This window comes from Chamaea fasciata, unplaced genomic scaffold (genome assembly GCF_029207755.1).
Source record: "Chamaea fasciata isolate MVZ Bird 193981 ecotype frontalis unplaced genomic scaffold, bChaFas1.0.hap1 SCAF_12, whole genome shotgun sequence".
Lineage (NCBI taxonomy): Eukaryota > Metazoa > Chordata > Aves > Passeriformes > Sylviidae > Chamaea > Chamaea fasciata.
In genome coordinates, this window is record NW_027094097.1 from 16,811,759 (window position 1) to 16,822,003 (window position 10,245).

The window sequence follows — 10,245 nt, forward strand, 5'->3', positions numbered from 1 at the left end:
TGCAGTGGGGTTTGTTAAAAAATGCTGTAATTATCTTTGAGCTACAGCAGAACCACTCTTTACACATTGACATTTTCTCCATCCCACTCGAAGTGCCTCCCTGCAGAGGAGTTTCAGTCAGAAGAGCAACACACTTAAAAATCTGTGTCAGGTGTGCCACAACCAGCTGAAATGTACTTCCCCAGCTTTTCCCAGGAGTTATCCTGGGTGACCCTGGTTCTTATTTTGGGCTGTTCCCCCAGAAGTCATGAGCCTGAGGGATGGGAGGGAAGGCAGGAGGGACTCTGCCCAAGCTGTGCTTACCAGGGTCAGGGTAAGAAGATTCCACCCACACCTGCTGCTCAGGAATTTAGCTATGAGAGCAGATGCAGAAAAAGGAGAGTATCAGGAACTTTCATTTTCACTAAATCAATTTTCTTGAGGCTGGAGGTTATTCTGGGTTCTCACCCAGATGATGCATTGTGCTTAAGGGAATTGAAGGGCTTTGGCTGACGTTTTATAGGGATAAATAGACAGAAAACACCTTTTTTCACCCCATCAAGAATTTTTCAGATATCTTGACATTAATTTGACCCTTAGTTTGAAAGGACAGGAATTAGGAAAGGTAGAAGGTAATACATTACATAAGTGCCATTTAGTTTTAATTACTAATGGAATTGCAACATAGTAATCATCTGCCAGTTAAATATTATAAGGAGTTTGCTCATCATTGTTGGAGTTTTGCCACAGTCTTTAATGGAAAAAGAACTAAATCTATAATTTTTTGTAGGAAAATTTATGCATTAAGTCCTTGTTATTAATTCTGTGCTAGGTCTGAAAAGAGATTGCTCTCATTGAGCACTAATTATGGGGTATGCGAATTAGTAAATAAATTTCAAGGATTGAAGTTGCAATAGCACAGTACTTTTGAGAAAGAATCTGTTTCAATGTGCTCAAAGAGTGTACTTGAAGCAAAGACTGGACTTGATTTTGTTTCTATCGGAACAGAAGTCAGGAGCAGAATGCCTGACCACTTTTTTCCTTGCAATCCACTTTCCAAAGGATGTTACTGGTGATTTGTCTTAACTCATAGACATTAATGCCAAATGCATTGATACATCTTTTCCAGATGCCAAAAGTCTCTTTTGGCATTTCTTTATTTTAGACAGATTTTAGTTGTCCTTAAGAAGCTTCAGGTGGGATGCTGAAGTACCAAGGAAAATTGCTGGTTTGGTTGTAATGTTCTGTGGACAATTATCCTCATGCCTGAACATTTTCTTTACATAACCATTGTGTTTTTTTTTTTTTTTTTTTTTTTTTTTTTGTATTAAGTTGTCCTTGATACACAAGTTGTTTTTTTTACAGAGCACAGGAGTTATCACAGTCGGCAGTGTATTATCACCTAGGAGGGACAACACTTTCCTGACAGAGTTGGCTCTTCATCCACATGGAAATGGCATTATGGAAGTGGCAGCTGTGATCAAAAATGAAAATCCAATATTATTTATGCCATATCCATCCAAAACATAATTACTTTTACAATGCAAACCTGCTTACAGGTGCTGTGAGATCCACACTGCTCAGTTCCACGCTTTATTCTGGATGATCTGCCTTGCCCTGTGGAGTTAATAATTTCCTCTAAAAGGGAAGAGAGTGTTTAAAGCAGGTGTGATTATCCCAGCTAATTAACATTCCTTCCTCATTGTCACGTCCTGAGAGAGGGGGATTTTTTACTCTCCTTTTTTCCCCAACTTTAGATTGTTTGGTGTAGCAACACCCTCTCAGAGTCACCTCTCTGTCTCTCATTTCCAAATAAATACTTGGCTGTGGTATAGACCTATCTAAGCATTTCCCATCAGATTTATGTGCTCTTCTATTTATTTAGTGGTGATCATGCCTACAGGCAGTACTTGTGTTCCACACAGGATTGGGGCCATGAGCAGAGGGTGTGGTTGCCCTTAGCAGTGCTGGCAGGAGACTCTGAAGTGACACCAACCCAGGCACTGGATTTGGGTCATCTTTGTGGGTCCCTTCCAGCTCAGGACATCCCATGATTTGAAATACCCAGGGACTGTTGAGACTTCTGTTGAAAGGCTGATGGAGAACATTCAAAGGAGTGAATCAAAAGGGAGAAACCAGTTCAGTGTGTGATCCCTTCACTGCCTGACACATGCAGAGTGTTTGTGCAGAGGGTCCTTAGTGGTCACTGCACTTTATGTCATCCTTTGAGAGTGAAGAACACACTGGTGGTTTCTAACACTCTTACATTCCTTCATCAAAAGTGTTTAAATAATTCTCCCTTAATTACAAAACCCCAGATCACAGCATTCCTAATGATACTTTGCCAAGTGCCATTTTTTATTGTGTTTAAATTTGAAATGTATGTAGTACTTACAGATTTTCCCCTTACAAGTAAACAAATATGTTACTTTAGAGAGATCTTAAACCCTCAGTGCATGAGTCAGATTTGGAGGCAGATTTATGGCATAGCAGCCATTGTTTGTTTGCATCACAGCTTTTACCCATAGCGTCTCACAAAATAAAATGTTCACTTGGTAACAATAAAACTTCCAACAAATTAATTGCTAGAAGCCTTTGGAAGATACAGAACATGCAAGTGGTGGCAGATGACTCTTTATCTCTCTCTTTAATTTGTTTTGGCCATTGATTATAGTGTTTGCAATCAGGGGAAGCACTGTTGAGGGTGGGATGGGCTGTGGGCTCAGTGCAAGAGTGACTGGACTGAATTCTATTGTGCAGGAGCCCAGCCTGGCCCAGCTTCCAGGAGAAGAACTGAAAGCTTGCCACAGATCAATCATAATGGGGTTTTGATATTAACTCACCTCAGTGCTGGCTTGACCCTGAGCCCCACTCCCTCTGTTCTGGGTGGAGTTCACGCTGCATTTAATCCTGGATGTCTTCAAGTGGAATTGCCATGCTGCAGTAAATGTCCCTCCAAACTGTGCAGTTCTCCATACAGAACCACTGGGGGGGTGTATATGTCCAACAGCTTGGCAATGGAACAGGAATCCTCAAGCCTATCACCAGCTAAAAAATTGAACAACTGTACTGGGCTCTACCGCTTGAATGTATTTGCACACCACAGGCACTTTTTAGAAATTTATTTGATATTCTCTGATTGTTCCTGAATGGACAATGCCCTTCACATTTTCCTCACCAAAATAATGAAAGCACTGGAGTCAAGGATGCCAAGTGGGGGTGTAAGAGTGAAGCTCTGTGAGTGTGATGATAAAGGTCAGGCTGTGTGTGATCTGACCCTCCTTTCTCCTGATTCACAGCACCAGGCAGCACCAGGCTGTTCCTTCTCCTACTAACTTCAGAATAGGCCATGAACTTGATCACCAACTGTAGCTTCCAATCTTATTTGTAAACAATTATCTTGTGGAGTTATAGACAAAAAATATCTCTTGTTGTAACAGTCTGGTGCCTGTAGCTCTTTGTAAATGTGATAATTATGATTAGAGGGAGCACACTGAAGTATTAGACCTGTACTAGCATTTAATTACCCACAGTTTCAAATCAAAAGACAGCTAAAAATATTCCACGTGTTGTTTAGTTATACAGGGAAAAATAGCTCCAGGTTCACTCTTTTGGTTGTGGCGATGGGGGTTAAACTGCAGTGCACACAGGGTTGGTGTGTGGCTCCTGTGCCACCTTTGGGGTGACTGCAGGCAGCTCCCCTGGCCCTCCGGCTGAGCCATGGCTGGAGCTGTGGGCATCCCTGGGCTGTCCCTGAAGTGCCCATCTCCACACACAGGCTCCCCAGGTAAAAAAGCAGTCACAGACTTGATTTAAAATATCCTCTCCCAGCTGCAGTTCAAACGGCAGCTATTTCTGGAGACAAGGCTCTTGAGGCTACAGAGTTAACATGGAACTTTTTAAATGGATTTAAACTGTCTGGTAAGGCAATTACAGCTGGGGAATTGCTACAAAGTCGAATCTTCCTGGAGCCTTGAAAGTACAGATTCTGGCTTCTACTTCACTTTTCTTTTTCTTTTTTTCTTTTTTTCTTTTTTTCTTTTTTTCTTTTTTTTTTTTTCTTTTCTTTTTTTTTTTTTTCTTTTCTTTTTTAAACCTTATCAATTTGGAAATGCGTAATGAAAATCCGTAATGAAAAAGTTTGGATGTGCTGAAAAAGATGAGTGATTTAGATGGGCCTGCTTCCAAAACAACCCAGGACACTTGGCAGAGTGGGTGAAAACAGTTTGTTTCTCACTTCTGACCAGAAGCATTTCAATATGCTTTCAGTAGGAGAGATTTCCAACTCAGAAAAAGGTGTTCTGAAAAGTCTTGGAGATCAAGCTGGAAAATCAGTGCAATGTGTCCTCCCACCAGGGTGCTGAATGCAGCTGGGGAGGGAAGGACCAGGGATTGATCAGGATAAGCAGTGCTGCCAGATAAATAATGTGGGGTCTGTCAGACAATGCTGAAATGCAAAATAAGCTATAACCTACTTCTTAACACTTGGTTTTCAAGTAGCATCTTTTGTTCTAATCTTGCTGCTCATTTCCCCCAGTGTGCAGGTCAGTGGCTTTTCACAGCATCCCAGCCCTAAGTGGAGAACTCTTGGATCACTGGGAAACCAGCAGGGTGAGTAGGATTTATGTTGTTTTGCTTGCTGGTAAGATTTAAGTTTACTCGTGGTTGTTTCTATTTTCTGGAAGGTGGAAATGTGGTTTTGGGCAGACAAAGGGTTCTGCTCTTCAGGTGTGTGTTCAGACACAGGGAGGGGAACAGGAGCACAGTTTGAACCTGTCTGGATTTAAAAGAATGGCAGTTGTCACTGCTTTCTCTGTGGGATTTATGCTGGGATTTCTGCTAAAGAATGATTTGTGAACCCTTCCACAGCAAGGGCCAGTGGCAGTCCAGGTGCAGGAGTACTTCACCTTTGTGTTGAGATCAGGCTTTTGAGTTAGCCAGGGATCAAATGATTTAGCTCTAGAAAGATACAGAGGCACAATCTGGGCATCAGTAAAAGTAAATAGTTAAGGTTTCTGTGCAATAACAAATTTCTGTATCACAGTAAGTTGTTGCCAGTATTTAGATGTCTAAATTTTATTTCATTCTCACTTAGCAAATAAATATTTGCAAATTTTGGCCCTCTATTATCTCTGTCATTGCACATTATTGGAGTCTCTTGTACTTCTCTGTGGTCTGATTTTTTATTTAATTAAATCAACATATTAAGGCACCTGTTCGGAGTCAATAAGTATCGAGAAGGGGTAGTTGGCTGCCTCGCCTAGGAGACAAAAGATACAATGAGGTTCAAAGGCTGTATGTTGAAACTTGGGAAGTTTATTTGAGAAATGAGGTGATTTTTGTTTTTCAGAGATGATATGTAACAATTGAGGCAATTAGCCAATAGTTTATGGAATTCCATGTCAATTTAATTTTGGGGTTTTGGTTGTTTTGCTTTGTTGGTTAGGTTTCTTTTAGATACAATGGTTTTAAGGATCTTTAAACTGCAAATTTTAAAGGGGATTCTTTGAAGGAATCCTGTGACCTGTCAATCAGATGTTACTGCATCATGTCTGGGGTTTTCCCTTTCTGAATTTATAAGTGCCAACCATTTCAATGGCTGAAGAAATGCCATTCATTTCAAAGGCTGAATTTTACGTTACCAGCCTTTTAAAGTGTGTAGGTACATGAGTGGAGAGGGCCCTCAAGGCCTGGGATTGAGCTGTTTATCTGTTATGTATTTGTAACAATTAATACTGTGGAGATGAAACTTGGTGTGTGCTAAGAGAGTGTCAGTATCAGCTGGGTGAAAATTAACTTGTAGCTGTTTATTAAAATGTTCTCCCTGGAGCCCTGTGTTGGTTGTGTTGGACGTCTGGACCAGATGGACCTTGGTCTGAGGATGACAGCACAACGTTCAGCTCAGTTCTGCACCCTCTGTCCAGCACATCTGTCAGGGAACACTGCTAAAACAGCCCCTGCTCCGTTTTTTGGGTTTGTATCCCCCCATTTTGTGTTGGCAGGAACATTTTCCCTAGCTAGGAAAAAGGTCTTGTGTAAGAAATTGTCAGGTTAAAACAGTATTTATTAAACAGCAATGAAATAACCGGCTCCATGCTCTTGGGATGGACTGGAATAATATAAAACTTAATTTTGGTTTAGGGCATAGCTGGGAAATACTGTTCCTGTGACCTGTGTCACAAATGCAGCTGAATAAATATTGGTACATTTTAGAAGTAACTTTAAATTTTCATCCTTGCTTTCTGGGGAAGGAATATTAAACTTTCTGTAGCAGTGCTCTCGTCTAATAAGGAAACCAGTTTTTTCTTAATTAAATTTCTTGTAAACCAGTTTTATGAGACTCAAAAATAAAGTTCAAACAAAAGAATTTCCAGTCCATTCAGGTCTCTTTTTGAGTGTCACCTCCTGCAGTAGCCAGAAATGTTGGCATTAACAACTCTGGATCTTTTCTATTGTAAGAGTAATCAGAATTCTGGAATCACAGGGTGGCTTGAACTGAAAGGGCCTTAAAGATCACCCATTCCACCCCTGCCATGGGCAGGGACACCTCCCACTGTCCCAGGCTGCTCCAAGCCCCAATGTCCAACCTGGCCTTGGGCACTGCCAGGGATCCAGGGGCAGCCACAGCTTCTCTGGGCACCCTGTGCCAGGGCCTGCCCACCCTGCCAGGGAACAATTCCTGCCCAAGATCCCATCCAGCCCTGCCCTCTGGCACTGGCAGCCATGCCCTGGGTCCTGGCCCTCCAGGCCATTGTCCAAAGCCCCTCTACAGCTGAACAGTGTGTGAAAAGTATAGGATCGCTTTGGGTTTTTAGGTATAAACCAAGCAGTTTTGTCTTAGCATCATTTCAGAACTTGTAAAACAGTTTACAGGTGAAGTCCTGCCTGGCTGGTTTGCCTGACTGGGTGTCCCCCTTCCCCCTGCCCTGTCAGGGCTCCTTGCAGAGGAGCAGCCACAGGAAAAGCAGCAGCACCAGCTGGGTGTTAACACAGCCACCACAGACCCCAAGGGTCCACTCAGCCCAATGAGGGCTGATAACTGAGCTGGCAAGGAGCTCAGCGGTTGGAATAAAAACAGCATCAGCTTTTCAGATCATACCCTTCTCTAATGTAATTAAATTCTGAGTCACAGACCTGGAGTGAGGCACACTTCCAACGGGACTGTTTCCTGAAGGTCAGCTGGAGAGCAGAGTATTCAGCAAGTGCAAGCCAGAGAGAGGCAAGTTCCCTGGTTAGGTTTGTGTTTGAAGAGCTTCCCAAGGCCTCACTAAGTTGGGAAATTGCCCATTTAGGCAATAAAACATAATAACATATGACACTGCTGCTTAAAGTTATCCAGTATGGGAGAGCGGATATGAACCAGAGAAATGGATTCAGATTCTGCTTTTGCCAGGTTTGGTGAAGCAGAAGTGTCAGTTCTCTGGCTTGTCCTACTGCTCTTCTATGATAATGGGCTTGATGAATAGCCTTCAAAATATGTTTGATTCATCTCTCCATGCTTATAGGTGCTGATTTGATATTGCATCTCACTAGCTTCCCCCCCCCCCCCCCACTTCCTGAACATCATATTCCTGCTTTTGATGCCTTAGGAAGGCTGACCTGGAACAGAGATTGGACAGAGCCAGGGAATAAAGTAGATATTTATTGAAAGGCCTCCAGGATACACCTTGGGCAGGGCCTGACCAGGGCTATGCCCAAGGTGGACCCAAAATGGTCACAAAATGGACAACCAGTCTTGAGGTTTCACACTTTTATATGTTTTGGTCCATTTACATATTGGGGTTTAATTGTCCAATTTCAGGTTCAGGTTGTGAGGTCCCCTCCTTCTTGCTCCTCCCTTCAGTCCACTGTTGTTTGTGCTTTTGGGCCTGAAACTTGTAACCACTGTCTTTGGTCTTCAGGAGGAAAAGGATTTGTTTAGTCTCCTGACTCTGTGAAGAGAGCTCACTAACATTTGATATGAGGCTCAGAACTACACTCCCAGGCAGCACAGAATCCGAAAAACATGAAAGCTAAAACTTGAGGTATCATTTCCCCCTTTTAGAAATCCCCCTGCTATGTTTTCTCACTTATCCATGTCTGATGCAGGTGGGGGAATTCCCATTCTCTGCAGGAGTTGCCAGGAATACCTGGTAGGAAAAGAAAGCTGGGAAGGCTGAGAAGTCTCCTGGCCTGGACTCATCCAGAGCTCACTGTGAGGAGCAGCTCTCCTCCAGTGAAGGTTTCCAATAAAAGGGTAAGCGGCTTGAAGATAAAACATTCTGCTAAGGATGTCATAGGATCATAGAATTCTATCTTGAATTGACCTACAAGGATCATCAAAATCCAACTCTGATGTCACAGGCACATAGATGGATGGACATATTTTCAAAGGTATTATGGGCTGTATTTTAGGCCCTTCTGAGCTTTAATGATATTTAGGAATCATTTGACATTTATGAAAACTTATTTGGTTTGTAAATAAATGTGATTTTTTTCTTAAGTGTTGAGTAATTGATAGTTCTCCAGGTAAGTTCCTAACAAAGTGTCCCATTGCTCAGCTATCCTAAAAGTGTTACCTTCAGTGCATGGGTCATGGGGATTTCTGTGAAGTGAGATGCTCTGGGGGCACATTCATGAACAACCTTCACCAGAATATCTTGGGCCTGGCTCTCTCTGAGTACCAGGTGAGACATATTCTTTTGTCACTTGCAGGACATGACTTATATGTTAAAGATGAAAAACTTGAAGCAACATCTGAAGAAGCTGCTGTCAGTCATTAAGAGCTGTTACCAGACCTGATGGTGAAGATTTACTGGGATTTTTCAGAACTGCCTAATTTCTTTAGGAATAATCTGTTTACCTGTGATAATCACCTGTGGTATCCTCAGGTATTTATTTTAAACTACATTAGACCTAGAATCTCATGCAATTGTCTATTTTGAAATGTTCACCTGGGCTTCCATGGGTGTTGATGCTTTATAGATGTAGTAGGCAGTGAAAATACACTTTTTCATTCACAGCTTCCTTGTGACCCTTTGAAACTCTCTGCCAGAAGAGCCAATGTGCTCACAGTCATTTTATTGTACCTCTGCTTGTGATCATGTGGTGGTTTTTCCCTCTTTAACATCTCTAAGGAAGAGTTTCACCAAATAAATTGCTCAGAACAGATCAACCAGCATGGCAGAAGTCTGCTGAGAACTTTAATTGCTGTCCATTAAAAGTGCAAAGCTGTTCTGGTATGATCAGACACCCTGAGATGCACCTACAAAGGATCCTCGTTCCATTAATTCACTGGATGCTGCTTCTTATGTAATGAAAAATTAAGCGAGCTTTGACCAAACCTTGGGAACAAAACTCAGCAGTTAGCAATGGCAACCCAATTAAAATACTTTCCATGTACTTGTTTTTAAATATTCATGCTATTGAACCATTCCCACTTAATGCATAAATGACAACATAATATCCAACTGTAACAGTTGGTGGAAGCCATTTCAAGTAGCAGTTTAACAAACAGAGATGGATTTTAATTTGCAATGCCAGTTGAGCTGTAATAAAAACTGGTATTCCAGCTGTGAAAAAAAAAAATAAAACACAGCTTGGTTTAGAGTTATTTACAGATGTGTAAGGATTTTTTTTTTCTTAAGCCATACAATGGAACCATTTGGTCATTATTCTTTTCAAGAGGCATTTGTATCAGATGCCCTTCCTAGCCTTAATTTCTGGAATCAAACTCTTAGGAAAATTCACATTAAACTATTATGGCAATTCTTAAGTGCTCATTGATTACAGGATTCAATTTCCTGTTGGAAATGTGACTATTCAGTGTTAATATAGCTGTTTACTTGTTTTTATGGACTCTGATGAGTTTCTGTTGACTTTGAGATAAATCCTATACTGCTGTCTTTGAATGATTTCCATGGGTTGCCATTGTTGCTGTCTCCTGGAGTGTTATTAGGATTCTTGCAACTTTGATTTCTGTTTGTTTATCCTTCTCAAAATAACAACTGCTGGAATCATGGTATTTTGTGAAAGTTTCAGCACTTTGTCTTTAAAAGTGAAATTCTCAGTAGCATGACAAAAAAGACTGCAATAAGGGCCAAGCACATCCCTGAAATCTCTTCAAAAACTCAAAAAAAAAAAATCTAAGTTTTTTTGAGCATTAAGTTAGGGCAAGAAGAAGACAGGTCACATACTCTAAAGCAAGCCTGGAGGAACAGCTCTTGGTGCAGCAAGAGGTTGTCACTAAGTAGCACAGTGACCTTTCTGCCCTGCTTTATGGCTTTA

The 10,245-nt window shown here is 41.5% G+C and overlaps 1 long non-coding RNA gene across 1 annotated transcript; it reads left to right on the forward strand.

The window, feature by feature from the left end:
• Window positions 1-4,448: 4,448 nt before the first annotated feature.
• Window positions 4,449-9,179, forward strand: LOC136296152 (uncharacterized). The gene is made up of 4 exons (XR_010722869.1): window positions 4,449-4,590; window positions 7,881-8,003; window positions 8,093-8,215; window positions 8,674-9,179. It is a non-coding gene; the product is annotated as an uncharacterized lncRNA (long non-coding RNA).
• Window positions 9,180-10,245: the final 1,066 nt, after the last annotated feature.